Source organism: Ornithorhynchus anatinus, chromosome 6 (genome assembly GCF_004115215.2).
Source record: "Ornithorhynchus anatinus isolate Pmale09 chromosome 6, mOrnAna1.pri.v4, whole genome shotgun sequence".
Lineage (NCBI taxonomy): Eukaryota > Metazoa > Chordata > Mammalia > Monotremata > Ornithorhynchidae > Ornithorhynchus > Ornithorhynchus anatinus.
Window position 1 is genome coordinate 20,750,129 of NC_041733.1, and position 17,050 is coordinate 20,767,178.

Sequence of the window (17,050 nt, forward strand, 5' to 3'; positions counted from 1 at the left end):
GAAATGCCAGACCCTCAAGGACCGAAGCTTCCAGTTCCCCTTCCCGAGGGGCTGTACCTTACAGCTCATGCTCCCTGCTATTCCGAGAGGCATTTGCAGGACGTTTATTTGCAGCGTTCCTAGCCCCACTTTCTGGAAAGGGGTAGCTTCTGCCCAGTCCTGGACTGCCTGAACCAAGCACTCAATACAGCGTTCTGCACCCAGTAGGCGCTCAATAAATAGCATTGATTGACCGAGCCCATTTTTAGCCCTTACCGTCTGACAGTATCGCAGAGCAGGGCTGTGTGCCCACTGGCGTTCCTCCAGTTGAAATCTGGCCCATACGGCAGGGTTAAATTCATACTTTTGTTTAGTGTTTGGCATTCTTTATCTCTTAATAACAAACTTACTATTGTGGAGGACTCTTGGGCTGGGCCTGCCAAGAGCAATAGGAAGTTCAGGCTAAGCTTGGTAACTGTTCTGTTGTTTGAAGGCAAAATGGATTCGTTTTTCCAATTGGTTCCTGATTTAATTAAGCATGGAAACCAACCACCAGAAAATTAATTGCTCACTGATTTCAGAACAACAAAAAATGTGCCAAGGATGTCACAAGAGTGAGAAGAATTATGCTGGCCTCCTGGTCCTGATGGTGTCAGGCTGTTTTTGTCACTGCATAGAAGAATCAAAGACTGTGTTCTAACAACACAATTCTCCTTCTCTGGCCATCTACTTGACATATGTTTTATTCTCCAGCGGAGCATGACTGGGCTAGAGGGGGAAGAGTTTGTCTCCTGAACATTCTCCTCAGCAATAGTATTGTTATTTAGCCCAGTGCTCAGGGTGGCAGCTCACGGTGACAGCTCGGGGACCGAAGTCAATCAGTCAGTTGTATTTATTGAGCACTCACCGTGTGCAGAGCGGTGTATTAAGCGCTTGGGTACTGGACTGGAACCTGGTTCTCCTGACAGTCACGTGCTATTGTAAGGCGGCCACGTACCCTAAGAACAGATTTTTCCGCACAAAATGATTTTCAAGGTTTTTCATTCAGCCTTCAGAGTTCTATTTCGCTCAACAAGAGAGGTGTGTCTTATTGTGCTAGCAATTTGCACAAAGGAAACATCATGACTCTCTGAGTTTGTACAGAGAAAAAAATGACCTTTTGCAAAAAAGAAACAAATCTGAATCCCTTTGTTTCCACGGGCCAGTTTCTAATAAATCTGTCAGTAGGTGGCAGCAGGAGTGGAGAAAAACAGCCAATTTCTGCTTCAATCCATCAATCAATCAGTCATGTTTACTGAATGCTTACCATGTTCTGGACTAAGCGGTGGGGAGAGTATGATATAACAGAGTTCGTAGTCACGTTCCCTGCCCGCAAGGGACTTTAAAGTGGAAATGACTACTTGACATCCTTTCAAGTGGAACCATGGAAAAGTTAGCTGATCTCTGATTTTTCTTTTTAAGTAACTTCTTCCCCTCTCTTTCCCCATAATAATAATAATGATGATGACATTTGTTAAGCAGTTACTATGTGCAAAGCACTGTTCTAAACACTGGAGAGGATACAAGGTGATCAGGTTGTCCCACATGGGGCTCACAGTCTTAATCCCCATTTTACAGATGAGGTAACTGAGGCACAGAGGAGTGAAGTGACTTGCCCAAAGTCACACAGCTGACAAGCGGCTGAGCCGGGATTTGAACCCATGACCTCTGACTCCCAAGCCCGGGCTCTTTCAACTGAGCCACGCTGCTTCCCCGTCCTCCCTCCACCTCTTTTCCCCTTTCCCCATGCCATCTTGGGCTCACAGTGAGAGGAATGATGATGATGATAATAATAACAGTGATGATAATAATGTCATTTGTTAAGCTTACTATGTTCCAAGCCCTGTACTAAGTGCTGGGGTAGATACAAGATTATCAAGTCCCACATGGGGCTCAAAGTCTAAGTAGGGGGGGGAGAACAGGTGTAGAACCCCCACTTTGCAGATGAGGGAAATGAGGCACAGAGAAGTGACTTGCCCAAGGTCACTCAGCGGGTAAGTGGCAGAGCCGGGATTAGAACTCAGATCCTCTGACTCCAGGCCTTTTCTCTTTTCATTAGACCACAGAACTGATGACAGACACACGCAGGGCAAGAAATGATGGGGCGTGTTCCGTAAAAATAACAGTTGGCCAGCAATGAAACCAACAGTTCATTACTGCTGGAGGGACTAGGGCTTGGGTTCCTCCCAACTTCCAACTTGGTTGTCCTTAGACCAAGCTGCCACAACCCTTCCCAGAGTTCTAAAAATGGGGAAGTCAAGCTTCGGCCCACCCCTGGTGCACCCCTCTCCAAAGAGGCAGAATGGCATCTGACCGGGACCTTCTCCTCCAAGTTCCCCGCAAGAGCTCCAGTTCCACTTTCACCTAATAATTTACACCTGACAGTGAATGCTGCAGGGAACTGGAAACAATTTCCTTAAAGGTTTGACTTGTTCCAGAAAGCAAGTGGAATAAACCTGAAAAAGGATCCTTGTGAGGTTGCAAGAGTCCTAAATCAAGCTGGGCCAGAAGGTGCTTCATTATTCAGTGACTTAATCTAGCAGAGCCTGAAAATAATCATTATCCTGATAACCCAGAAATTTTAGGACTACTCTCTATTAAAGGCTTACAAAAATGATGGAATAATATACATTTCATATAAGATATCAGGTAGAGGATGAAATGTTTGCAATTTATTAAACAGTGCCAAAGGATTTAAATCACAGTGGATGCGTTGGAATTCTAACAGATTCCTTCATTAGAGATCAAATCGTAATTAGAATGAGAAATGTGGCCATGTGGGAAAAAATGACTGGAAATGGATAAACAGTTTTTAAACTAAACATTTGAAATATGCCAAGCTGCTTGAAGTTAATTCATTACGTATGCCCTCGACGGGAAACAATAATAGACGAGGGTATTTGTCAGAGAGCAACTAGAATTGGGTTGACGTGGATCAAGTAAGAAAATATGGCAGTGGAGTAAGAATGGAAAATGCATCAAATTGCCAAAAATGTAGCAGGAGTCATCAACCACAAAGTTGTCCTGCATTAGCAAAAAATTGTTATTGTTGCAATAGATATAATAATTTTGATTTACAGTGTTATAACAAGAGGAATGTAGGAACCGAAAAGAAAATGCAAGCTGACCTGATTATAAATAGCAACACACCATAGCAATTTACAGCAGACAAGAAATAAGACAATTGCATCTCTCCTATGGCAAATCAGCTAATAGAAAATATTAAAATCAAGTAAAAATAGGCCCCCTTGGACTATAAACTACTCCTAAATAGAATTGAAGATTAATTCTTCCTAGACATCAGGGTTCTGGAAAGTATATTACAACATACTTATAATAGGTTAAAAATTAATCCTAATCCAAATGCATGTTCAGAAGTAATACTCTTCTTTCAACCACAGGTTCGTGCAATAAAACAATGCATTTTAAAGAGGAGAAGGAAACTGTACAATTTATTGTCGACGTAGTGTGCCAATTCTGGATTGATTAAAAGACTACAGTTCAAACCCGAGGAAGGTAGTTGGAAATTGATATCAGAATGGATTTGAAGGCACAATCACTTTACACATCAACTATAAAATGTACTATTCTAATAGTATGGGATCAATAGTAGGGAAGGAGCATGACCTAATGGAAAGAGCTTGGCACTGGAAGTCAGGATGCACAAGTTCTAATCCCTCCTTCCACGGCTTGCCTGTTGTGTGACCTGGGGCAAGTCTCTTAACTTCTCTGAATCTCAGTTTCCTTAGCTGTAGAATAGATTAAATACCTGTTCCTCCTCCCCCACAGTCTCTTGAGACTTTGTCAGACAGGGATTGTATCCGATCTGATTATCCTGTTAACCATGAACAATGAAGTTTGGAACGTAGGCAGTCTCCTAGCATGGCAGCTATGCTCACCTTTCATTCATTCATTCAATAGTATTTATTGAGCGCTTACTATGTGCAGAGCACTGTACTAAGCACTTGGAATGGACAATTCGGCAACAGCTAGAGACGATCCCTGCCCATTGACGGGCTTTCAGTCTAATCGGGGGAGACAGACAAAAACGATAGCAATAAATAGAATCAAGGGGATGTACATCTCATTAACAAAATTAATAGGGTACAAAATAAATAGGGTACAAACTAAATAGGGTATCACACAGCTACGCTGGATGGGACATATGAGGAGACCGAATGGCAGCAGGATAGCCACCCAGTTCCCGTACGGAGAGCTGAAATTAGGAAACCGAAGGCAAGGAGAGCAGAGGAAACGTTTAAAAGAAAAACCAAGCCTCAGACAGTGTGGCTAGGACTGCGAGTCCCACATCGACCTTTTCAACCACACATGCACTCGTAGACAAATTTCACCATCGGTGGTGACTTCTTCGAATATGAAGGCCAACTATTTTGCGTGTCTTTGACCAAGTCACTTAACCTCTCTGGGCCTCTGTTTCCTCAAGTGTAATATGGAAATACTAACCTCCTCTCCTTACCGCACAACATGTTGTCAGGAAAAAAAGATAAAATTGATGTGAAAGTGCTTTGGGAAAAATAAGAACACAATAATAATAATAATTATGGTACTTGTTAAGTGCTTACTCTGTGCCAAGCACTGTTCTCAGCACTGGGGTAGATACAAGTTAATCAGGTTGGTTACAGTCCCTCTCCCTCATGGGGCTCACACTCTTAATCCCCATTTTATAGATGAGGTAACTGAGGCCCAGAGAAGTGAAGTGAATTGACTTGCCCAAGGTCAAGAGCAGAGAAGTGTTAGATCTGGATTAGAACCCGGGTCCTTCTGATTCCCAGGCCCAGGTTTCTATCCACAAAGTCAAGCTGCTTCACTATAGACAAACAATGTATTATTATCAATCAATTGCATGTATTGAGTGCTTACTTTGTTGCAAGCTACTGTACTGATTGGGAGAGTACAATATAACAGAGTTGGAAGACATGTTCCTGCCCACAATGAGCTTATAGTCTAGTTATTATTATTATCATCATTATTATTACTATTATTATTTACTTCGATTTCGTAATGCTGCATTTCAGAAATTTCAAGCCCTTTCCAGCTATATGATTCCCAGCACTTCAAAGGCCCAGGGCAGAAGGGGTGGAACCAAGGTGGCCGCTGGGCCTTTCCGAGCTGCTTCCCTTCCCAGCGTAGACCATCAGTCCCCACATATTTAGGTGTCCCAGTAACCCCAGCTCGGAGGGGATGGATTGTGCAGTAGGGAAGGGGTGAGCTAGAGGACCGTGGTTTTTTCATTTGTTCTGTTTATGAGCTAACCAGTCCAGTTAAGGATGTGGGGTTGGGTGGCAAGAGTGAGGAGCTCAGAGAATCAAGACAGATTTCAAAGAGCCATCAGGAGGGTGGGATGAGTAGGTGGGTTCTAATCCAGGCTCTGCCACTTGTCTGCTTTGTGACCTTGGGAGAGTCACTTCACTTCTCTGTGCTTCAGTTACCTAACTGTCAAATGGGGATTGAGACTGCTAGCTGTACATGGGACAGGGACTGTGTCCATCCCAGTATGCTTATATCCACCCCAGTGCTTAGTACACTGCCGGGTTCATAGTAAGCGCTTAACAAATACCATTATTATTAATCCAGCCTCCATCGCTTGTCTGCTGTGTGATCCCCCCTCCCCCTTTCCCTTCCCCTCAGCACTGTGCTCATTTGTATATATTATTTATTACCCTATTTATTTTGTTAGTGAGGTGTACATTGCCTTGATTCTATTTATCTTGATGGTGTTGTCTTGTTTTTGTTTTGTTCTGTTTTGCTGTGCTGTCTGTCTCCCCCTTTTAGACTGTGAGCCCATCACTGGGCAGGGACTGTCTCTATCTGTTGCCGAATTGTACATTCCGAGCGCTTAGTACAGTGCTCTGCACATAGTAAGCGCTCAATAAATACTATTGAATGAACGAATTTCTCTGTGCCTCAGTTACTTCATCTGTAAAATGGGGATTAAGACTGTGAGCCCCATGAGGGACAGGGCCTGGGTCCAACCTGATTAGCTTGTATTTACCCCAGTGCTTAGTACAGTGGCTGGCACACACTAAGTGCTTAACAAATATCACATCATTATTATTCTTATTCTTATCATGGGTGAAGTGAGGACAGGGGGAGGCGAGGGGGAGGAGGCCAGCTGGCGAGGGGGCAGAGGAAACGGAAGGGCGCTGTGTGGACAACACAATTGGATGAAATGAGAAAAAAAGTTTTGCATTAGTTGTTACTAAGTGAAATTAGGGAAGGAAACGTCCTGGTAGTTGAAGCCTCTCCCTGGGTTTCTCCACAGCTCCACGTGGACAGGGGACTGATCTGTGCTCTCTCATCTAGATTTCTTTGTTTAAATTCTAGTGAGACATAATTAAAAGGATAATCTTTTAGGCTTCCCTCTGGATTTCTATTCATAGTGGAATTATAGCAAGAAGGAAATTCACACAATCAGGATGGTAATTTTTAAGGTTATGAAACGTAGGACTGATAACAAGGTGTGATTTCCTGGGAAGAACAAATCTAGATATGATACCAAAAAAAAAATTGAAACTTTTCTCCTACAGTGCATTGGTTCCAATGGAGAGAAGCAGCGTGGTTCAGCGGAAGGAGCCTGGGCTTGGGAGTCAGAGGTCATGGGTTCTAATCCTGACTCTGCCACTTGTCAGCTGTGTGACTTTGAGCAAATCACTTAACTTCTCTGTGCCTCAGTTACCTCTTCTGTAAAATGGAGATTAAGACTGAGCCCCACGTGGGACAACCTGAACACCTTGTATGCCCCCAGCGCTTAGAACAGTGCTTTGCACATAGTAAGCGCTTAACAAATACCATCATCATTATTATTATTACCCAAGTCTGATTCCGATTTGAGTTTCTCCCAAATTACTCACTGACTGAGGGTCAAATAAGTTATAAGAGTTGGCTCTTCTGTGGGCATAATTATTCTTTAAAGCCAACAGTCCATTAAAAGGAGTAAAAAAGAGTTTGCACTCTCCTGATGTTTCTCGTGATGGTTTTGTTTCCTGTGCTAAATCGGCATGACACCTGAAGGATCATAGATCCTACAGAGCCAAGTTTGAAAAATGGCACTCTGGATGCAGAATGTCTGCAAACACTCGGGTTATATTACAGCAGAAAGTACAAAATAAATGGGGGGCTATTTTTGGTACGTTGCATTTCCCCAAAGAGGGCAGAGGGGATTAGAAGAGGAAAATGAGAAGTGTTCGTTAGGCAGGCTCCCAGACCAATCAAGAATCAAGCAGGTGGAAGCAATCTGGAAGCCAAAATACCCTTGCTTTACATTCCCAAAGGAAAAAAAAAATCTTTCACCCTACCAATATAAATGGTGTCACAACCTGCCTCTCCGCTGATGAGACTGGGGATATTTCCAACGTTAGGCAAAAGAGATTTGGATTATTTTTTTCAAATGAACATCTGTTCTTCCCTGTGCAGAGCTGACCAGTTTTTCATCTGTTCTAAGAGAACTTGAGAGTTGGACAAGGACCAGAGGGTTTGATTAGGAGCTGGTTATTTTTCACAGATTTCAACTTTTGGGGGAGTCAATTTCATGGGACTTCCCATTCCTTAAATATCTTCTTGAATAGCTACAGGTATGCTCCCCCATCTACTGTCCCAGGTGAGAAGAGTGGAGAGAGGGCAAACTTTCCTCAAGTCCCATGGAGGGCCTTCCAAGGGTAGAGGGAGTCCAGTTTCCATCACTTAAACTGTGAGATTTTTAGGAGTGGGGCTGTGGAACTCTAAAATCTCACGGATAGAGGGTAGGGATGAGTTTGGAAGAGCTGATATCCTTTTTCTCTCCCATACTCTCAACAGTGCATTTCACAATCATCTTCCAAATGGGTAGCAATAATGAGGACTAGTCATATCCCACAAGTAAAAGTGGCTTTGAGTATTTCCATGTTTTCCCATTTTCTCTTAATATGCCCTCCTCTGCTTGAGGGAGGGAAGGAATTTTTTAGTTGTTTATTAGTGGTACTTGTTAAGTGCTTACTGTGTTCCAGGCACTGTACTCAGCCCTGGGGTAGTTACAATGTTGGACACAATCCATGTTCCACATGGGGCTCAGTAGGAAGGAGTACGATTTAATCCCCTTTTTACAGTTGTGGAAACTGAGGCACAGAGACATTAAAGTGACTTGTCCAACAGGAAAGTGGCTGATCAGGGATTAGAACCCAGGTCCTCTGACTCCCAAACCCACGCTGTTTCCACTAGGCCATGCTGCTTCCCTTGGCTAGATTCAGTATTGTGTTCCTTTCCCACCTCCTAGGCACCTCCCTTCCCAGGAGAGCTGAACCAAAATTCCTTACATGGTGGCCCTGAAAATAGCTCTCGTGTTTGTGCGGAGCAAACTTTTGACCTGATTTTTCTAAACATACAGACCCTTTCTGTACAGTGACTGGAGATTTGCTTCACCTGTGTGAGGCTTCATGTTCAAGCAGCTGTTGTTTGGTGCTTGTTGAGGGATTTGTAGGTTTAACTTGGTAACAGTTGCTTTGCAGAGCACACGCCAAATTCGCCGTCACAATAAATAACAGACGAAGGTCTGAAATGTTCTGGAGTTCTGAACTGAAGCTGAGTGGCTGTTCTGATGTCAGTGTGAAAGAGACAGGCTGAGAGCGGCACAGTGTTTCTTAAGAGAGTTCTGTCAGAGATGAAGGAGCCGGTGGGTCGCTAAGGGAAGAGAGGCTCAGCTTCTTAATCAAGCCTGAACCTGGGGAGGGAAAGCATAAGAGAGAGAAGGAAGAGATAAAAGCACAGCGTGAGAGAGAACTCGAAAAGGGAAAAGCCAAAAGTGTCTAAAACTTGCGTGGACAAAAAATTGTTCCCAAAGTGACCAGTTTATTCCCTCTCACTGGCAGATTGAGAAGCAGCATGGAGTAGTGGATAAAGCAAAGGCCTGGGAGGCAGAAGGACCTGTGTTCTAATCCTGACTCCGTTACTTGTGGTTGTGTGACCTTGGGCAAGTCACTTAGCTTCTCTGTGCCTCCCTTGCCTCATCTGTAAAATGGGGATATTCCAAGACTGTGATCCTCCATGTAAAACATCAGGCAAAACCTGATCTATGATTGTTAATATTATTATATTTGTTAAGTGCTTACTATGTGTCAAGCACGATTCTAGGCGCTGGGATAAATGCGAAGTTAATCCAGGTCAAACACTGTACCTCTCCCACCGGTGGTCATAGTCTAAGTAGGAGGAAGAACAGACTTAATTTCGATGGCCGGCTGGGATTTGCCAGGCTTGTCATATCAACCTTTCGGGGTGGATAAAGTAATGAGTGAGATGCTGGCTTTGATTCTGCCAGTTAGAAGGAATTCATTTCTTCCAAATCCCCTCTCTTCTAGAGCAGCGGCCCCACACAGACTGGCTTGGGTGTGTAAGTCATGTTACCTATTTCTGATTCAGCTCAGAATGAGGCAGGATTTGCCAGATGTTTTCCATGGAGAAGCATTGAGTCTGAAAGTGTGGTTGGGTCCCTTGTTTCCAGCTGTGCAACAGCACTGCGCCTCACCTTCCGGCCCGGCCTCCTGAGCCTTTCGCTTGAGGGATCCCAAAGCCCTTTGTAAACTTTCTTTGTATCAATTAACTCAGTGCTGAAATACAGCCGCCAAAGGTGTCAAGGCAGGTACTGAAGAATCACACACTCCCATGAGTCATGTATAATCATGTGCAATTTTTAGCAGCCAGATGGAAGGGAAGTTGGGAAAGCCTTTATTCTGAAATGAATTCAAGCCTCTAATGAGTACTTCTTTTCCTATTTCTCTCTCCATCACTTGCCTCCAAAGAGAGCAGCTCGATAATTTTGTATCATTTGAATCTTGGGCCAGTTATTTTATGGTCACCATCCTTTCATCCTAGTATGAGTGAGCTGTTCCTTCCGAGTTCCTCCTCCTTTTTGACTAGTCAGGGAACAACTTTTGCACAGCCATAGGAACATTAAAATTCCCATTAATGGGTACACCCATGTTCCATCCAATGCATTATTTCTGTCTCCAAAAATGACATCAGATAGGTTCGAAAGAACAGCAGGATGGTGAGGGACACAGCTAACTTTTTCCTTTAATAATCTATTTCAAACTTCTCATCCATAAATTTATTCAGCCCCTTGGGAAACCAGAGTTCTGTCCAGGGGCCTCTTCCACCTGGGCATCATATTGAATGCTGGGGGAGGAAGGAAAGACTTAAAACAGTTCCATGAGGGGTTGGCACATTTTATACTACAGCACATTAATTGGCGAAATCCTTCGAGATTGTCCAATAAAAGGGAGGTGTGCAGTGGCTCCTGATCAGCCGTATTCATAAATAACCAAGTCACCCAGTCTTCTGAGTGGAAGTGGCACCGTTGAAGAGGGAGGCAGAGCTTTCCTTCAAGCTCTGGAGGAGGGGACCCAGGTCAACTACGGGACTGTAGGTCAGGGTGGCGCGGACTGTTCACCAGAGACATGTGCGCAAACAGGTTTTCCTCTGCTGGAACGAGGGGAGTGTGCAAACTGAAGCGGCTCTGTCCCGGCTCCTCGGGAGGGATCGTGCCACCCTTCCAGGAGACAGAGAGGCCCCTCTGAGAGAGACAAGGGGGACCACGGTCCGTCCCCCACTTGTCAGCCTGGCCTCCAGTGTCGTGGCTGGAGCTGGGAAGCCCTTCTTCTCCCTCCTCTCAAAGCAGGAAAGCACCTGTGGCTCTTCGTCAGACTCCCCGGACTCTCTGGCCCCAGGTTTGCCGACCCCCTTGCAGAGGGCTAGGGCAGCACCCCGGTGACAGACAAAATGAAAAGTCTCGTGTTTTGTATTCTTTTCTTTTAAAAAATGGACCAAAATGAGTCTGGGTTTGATGTTTCTTTTCCCTTTCCCGAGCGGGCCCAAGGGGGCTGCTCTGGCTATGGAAAGGCTCATCTCCTCTCCAGTCAGGCAGTCCAGGCAGGATGCAGCCTGCTCCTCTTGCCCTGGCTGGCCTCAGCTGCCCCCACATCTGCTTGAGCTGACCCCGCCGAGGACCAGCCCACATCTCAGGGCTGCCCGGATGTGTGCGGTGGACGGCCACCAGGACAATATCAAATTGTGCTATGTGACTGGCAGAAGTCAACCATAGGGGCGGCGGGGCCATGTTGGGTCGTAGTTCCAGGCTTTCTACTAGGGACTGGTAGATTGTTAGGACATTCAGCTACAGTCATAATCCAAACAAATTCTGTTATGCAAATCGGAACTCTGTGGCAGGTCCTTTAAAGATCTTAGGTACTTGTGGAAATTGTAGCTCCGAGTCTTCCACCAGAGTTTAGAGCTTTGAGGGACAACAGTGACGCTGACATGTTTCAAGCTCTGGGAATTCAGACCCCACCTGCCTTGCTCTGCACAGTGGGAATAACTGGGCTCTCTTGCTTTTAATGGTCTCCAAGGAAGAGATTCCAAAATGAACCTTAGTGATTCTTTCTGTTTAACAATCCCTCCTGGCAGGAAATGCTTCCTTGCATCTAACTTCATTCCTTCTTGATGAAACTGAAATCTGTTTTTTTTTTTTGTGCTAACCTCTGGAGATGCAGAGATTATCTGAAGTCCCTAACAACTCTTCTTTCCTAGGAAGACTTCCCTTAGCCTTCTGCACTTTAAAGAAATCATCTTAATTCCTTCGAACTGTCCTCAAATGTCCCATTTTCCAACGCTTCAGTCATTTGTGTAACTCCCTTCCAGATCCTTTCCAGTTCTTCACGTTCTAGTGAAGTATCCACAAGCCAAAGACTCCTAGCTATACAAACATTCATCACTCTCTAGCTCCCATCCTTACACTTTCCAAACAGACCCAACCCATCGGCCCTTCCCACATCAGATATCCAGGATCTAACCCAAAAAATGCCAGATTCCTGCATTTCCCCTTAGACCTGAGAGGAAGGATTAAAAAGACCTAAAACTCTGCAGGTCAGGCCGAAGAGCAACTAAATATGGGTGTGTGGTTCAGGGAATACAGACCTTACCCTCTGGGGGAGTCAGGGGGAGTGGAGGTTGGAAGTGAACATTGAAGAAACAGAAGAATTAATTAGGGAAGGAGCTTTGAGGGTGTGACGGAGAGGAACAAGTTGAACTTGAGTAAAAAGAAAAACTCAGACTAGAGTGTTCTAATAGATCTCCCTTGGTGCAATCCCAACTATGATAGGTTATCTTCCTACAGGGGGTCCAAAATACCAGGAAAGAAAGTACATCCCGTTTAGACCTACCCAGCTGCCGGGAGCAGTTGGGGTCGGGGTGGGGAGATTAATTCCCAGGATGGGCGATGCCCTTCTTGTTTGGCCAAGGAGCCAAGGAAGACACAGAGAGGTAGGGAGGGAAAGATGGAGTGTAGAAATTGGCTTCTTTTGCCAATATCTAGCCCCAAAGTCCGGGACAGTTAGCAAAATACGTGTACTGGCTTTTCCCTCCTTGCCCAGGATCAAAAAGGGTGGAAATGCAGTGCCCCGACTGCAGTAGGAGGGCAGAAGAGGCAGGATGGAGAGATACTCCTCTCAGTCTCCTCCCAGACACAACTTCACCATGGCAGCAACTTCCGCAGAGCTCAATAGAGCCCCAGCAGTCAGTTGGAAAACTTTTGCAAGCTGATAGAGAGCTTGGTTTTTCCATGAAACGCTGAGTTTTGGGAAACTTCTGGGTTCTGCCGGGCTGCCGAGTCAAACTTTACGTAGAGTGACTGAACCTCTCCAGGGAAGACATGGCAAAGAAACACATGTTGTTGAGACTGGCAAATTTTTCTCCAAATAAAACACAGCAGCAGGCCTGGAAATTAGAGCTGGTTTCCTGTTTCACAGGGGAGAATGAGGAAGATAATGGAGAGAAAGAGGAGGAGAAAAAGGGGGAAGCGCGAGAGGAGGAGCCCCCCTTTTTCTTTTCTTTCACTCCCTTTGTTGACTTGCTCCCTTTGTTCATGCCCTCTCCTAGCCTCACAGCACTTATGTATGTATCTGTAATTTATTTATATTAATGTCTGTCTCCCCCTCTAGATTGTAAGCTCATTGTGGGCAGGAAATGTGCCTATTTATTGTTGTGCTCTCCCAAGCGCTTAGTACAATGCTCTGCATGCAATAAGTGCTCAATAAATATGATTGAATGAATGAATGAATGAATGACAAGAGGAGGAGGAGGAAGAGGAGGAATGAGGGATTTTTTTTCTGATACCTATAACCTAGGATAAGAGATGAAATTCTTGATTTATAAAACCTAGTGACAGGAGAAGAAAAGCAGAGTAAGGAGATTAGATGAGGTGGTCAGAAATAGGAAATCAAATCAAATCAATTAAGTGTATTTATTGAGCACTTACTGTGTGCAGAGCACTGTATAAGTGCTTGGGAGAGTACAATAGAATTAGTAGGCAAGATCCCTGCCCTCGAAGAGCCTACAGTCTACCTCACTCCTGATCGTCCTTCCTCCATCTCCTCATTTATATTGTTCCTCTGCTTGGAACTTCTTCCTTCCCTAAATCCAACAGAGTAAGCCCTCCTCATGGGGAAACAATGTGGCTTAGTGGAAAGAGTATGGCCTTGGGAGTCAAAGGACATGAGTTTTAATATCGGGTCCGCCACTTGTCTGCTCTGTGACCTTGGGCAAGCCACTTAACTTCTCTGGGCCTCAGTTACCTCATCTGTAAAATGGGATTGAAAAACGTGAGGCCCCACGGGACAACCTGATTACCTCATATCTACCCCAGCACTCGGAACAGTGCTCAGCACATAGTAGGCACTTAACCAATACCGTCATTATTAGTATTATCTAAAGCCTTCCTGAAACTCCACTTCCTCCAATAAGCCTCCCCTAATTAATTCCCAGTATGCAAAGTTGTATAAATCCATCAAGAGTCTCTAATGGTTATGTACTTATTTATACTCATCCTTAGCTCTTATGAGTACATGTTCGTCAGTTGTACATTTAATTATTTATTTTGACTACTCTGTTTCTTGTCTATCATATTAGTCTAAGTGCAAACTCCTTTTGAACAGGGAATACATCACTTGGTTTCATACTTCCCAACAGTTTAGTACAACACACTGTATCCAGTGGATGCTCGGTCAATGCTATTATTCCTTCTAGTCAACTATTCCTAATACCACCTGCCGCTCCTACTATCAGGGAGTCACTGGTGGGTTTTGAGGAGGGAAGTGATATAATCAGATAATGCTTGAGAAAGTCGAGTCTTGTTGCCGTATGGAGTAGGGAAAGATGGAGGCAGAGAGACCAGTAACGAGATTGCTGCACTAGTTTTTGCATTTGAGTTGTGATTTGCATTTGAATTGTGAAATATTATTGAGGAACACTAAGTGGGGCTTGGTAACAGGTTGGATGTGAAGGGCAAATAAAAATAGGCACCAGAGATTCAATCACTCATTCATTCAGTCCTATCTGTTGAGCGCTCACTGCATGCAGAGCACTGTCTAAACGCTTGGAAAGTACAATTCAGCAGCAAATAGAGACAACAACGGGCTCACAGTCTAGAAGTGGTGGAGACAGACATCCAAACAAGTAAACAGGCATCAAACAAGTGAACAGATGACCCTGAGGTTGAGAGCCTGAGCCATAGGCAATATTGTTATGATCGGTTCAGGAAAGTTGAGGTGGCAGTGGGATATCCAAGAGGAGATGTTTTGGGAAATTCAAGACTCTGGAATGAATGCATGAGGGCTAAAGATATGGAAAATTAAAATTTGGTGAGTGGCTAAGATCCAGGATGAGTCATGGAGACAAAAGGAGAATCAGAACAGAATTATGTTCTAAAAATGAAGGCCAGAAAGGTCCTTCCTCTATCTTTCAATCAAACAATCAATGGCATTTATTGAGGGTTTACTGTGTGCAGAGCACTGTGCTAAGTGCTTGGGAGAGTACAATGTAATGGAGTTGGTAGTACAATACAGGGAGCTTCCAGTTCAATGAGGGAGCTACACATTAAAAGAAATTCCAGATGGGGCAGTGCCGGAATATAAGAATATGGACAAAAGGGCTGAGGGGCTGGCAGTGGGATATCAAAGTGCTTAAGGGGTTCCCAGCCAAGTCCATAGATGAGGTGGAAGAAAGGGCAAAGAAACTGGAGAAAAAGAGATTAGTCAGGGAAGGGTTTTTGGAAGAGCCTTAATTTATTTATATATTAATTTACATAGAAATCAACATTGATATTAATGTCTGTCTCCCCTTCTAGACTGTGAGGTCATTATGGGCAGGGAATGTGTCTTTGTTGTATCGTACTCTCCCAAGTATTTAGTACAGTGCTCTACACACAGTAAGTGCTCAATAAATACGGTTGATTGATTGAAAGTTGTAATTCTAGTAAGGTTTTGAAGATGGGGAGAGTGGTTAGAGAAACAGTGTAGCCTAGAGGAAGGAGCATGGACCTGGTAGTCATAGGACCTGGGTTCTAATGCTGGCTCCTCCACATACCTACTGTGTGACTTCTCCGTGCCTCAGTTGCCGCTTCTTCAAAAATGGGAATTCAGCACCTGTTTTCCTTCTACTTAGACTCTGAGCCCCACGGGGCCCTGATTATTTTGTATCTACCCCACTGCTTAGCACAGCACTTGGCATATTATAATAATAATAATTATGGTAGTGTTAAGTGCTTACTATGTGTCAGACACTATACTAAGTGCTGGGGTAGATAGAACCAAATTGGGTTATAGTAAATTCTTAAATGTCACAATTATTATTATTATTGTTGCTATTGTTGTTATGTGTCAGATATGAAGGGAGAGGGAATTCCAGGCCAGAGGGAGGATATAAGCAAGGAGTCGGCAGCTAGAGAAATGAGGTGGAGGTACAGTGAGTTCTCTCTGGAAGTGTCCCCTGAAATTTACCTTCTTTTTTCTAACACTGGCAGCCCAGTGCCAGTCATATACAACAGGTCCCTTCAAAGGACCTGCTTTGGGTCCTCCATCAGAAGCAGTAGAACAGAAGCAGAGTCAGCAACGAGAGGGTCAAGCCATTTGTTCCCAAGGCTACCAATTTTCTACTGGTCAAAGAAAGCTCCATTGTGGGACCCTGGAAGTAAGAGATCTTGTTCAAGACAGTTTAAGGAGTAGAGCTACTATGCTGGCAATTAATTCAAGTAATTCTAATAATAATAATAATAATGTTGGTATTTGTTAAGTGCTTACTATGTGCCGAGCACTGTTCTAAGCGCTGGGGTAGACACAGGGGAATCAGGTTGTCCCACGTGGGGCTCACAGTCTTAATCCCCATTTTACAGATGAGGTAACTGAGGCACAGAGAAGTGAAGTGACTTGCCCACAGTCACACAGCTGACAAGTGGCCGAGCCGGGATTCGAACCCATGAACTCTGACTCCAAAGCCCGTGCTCTTTCCACTGAGCCACGCTGCTTCTACTCCTATTATAATCCTCCTAGCCCTCACTCCTCTCTCGGGGTCGCACCTGGAGAGTTTCCGGAACTCTACCAATCTCGGCTACAGGAGGGAGAGTCAAGCAGAGGTCTACTCATCCCATTCCTAGCTTGGGCAATGGCTAGCGAGTGGAAGGCAATCTGCTACAAGTTGAAACTCACCCATGCTGGGCAGCAGCGGCATGGGAGAGAGTCGAGGGTGGAGACTCGAGTTTACTGCGTGGAAGGCGGTAATGGTAAACCACTTCCGTATTTTTACCAAGAAACTCTACGGATACATTACCAGAACAATTACAGATGGAGAGCAGGGCGTTCTGGGCGAGATGTGTCCATGGTGTAGCTATGGGTCGGAAATGACTCCACGGCTTAAGACAAGACCCCCTCACTGGAATTGGGTCTGTGATCCAAACCTAAGGACCCCACTTGTCCCACGCCAGCCCTGACTGAAAGGCAGAGAGTAGAAGAGGCTCAGAAGTCCTTCTGAATCCTTTTTAAAGCTTCTAAATCTGCCTATGGCCTATGACCCAGGGGCCTCTGCCCCCTCTTCCAGCAATCAAGGAATTGTGATTTTGTAATGTGCTCTCTTGTCTCTGGCCATGGAGAGACAAATCCCTCCAGCCATTGACATCAACATCACAGAGACCCTGAGTTGATGGGGCTATAATTAATGG

At 44.6% G+C, this 17,050-nt stretch overlaps 1 non-coding gene across 1 annotated transcript; it reads left to right on the top strand.

The window, feature by feature from the left end:
• The first annotated feature begins 16,393 nt into the window (after window positions 1–16,393).
• On the top strand, window positions 16,394–16,531 carry LOC114812971. The gene has a single exon (XR_003760582.1). It is a non-coding gene; the product is annotated as a small nucleolar RNA SNORA7 (small nucleolar RNA).
• The last annotated feature ends 519 nt before the right edge of the window (window positions 16,532–17,050 follow it).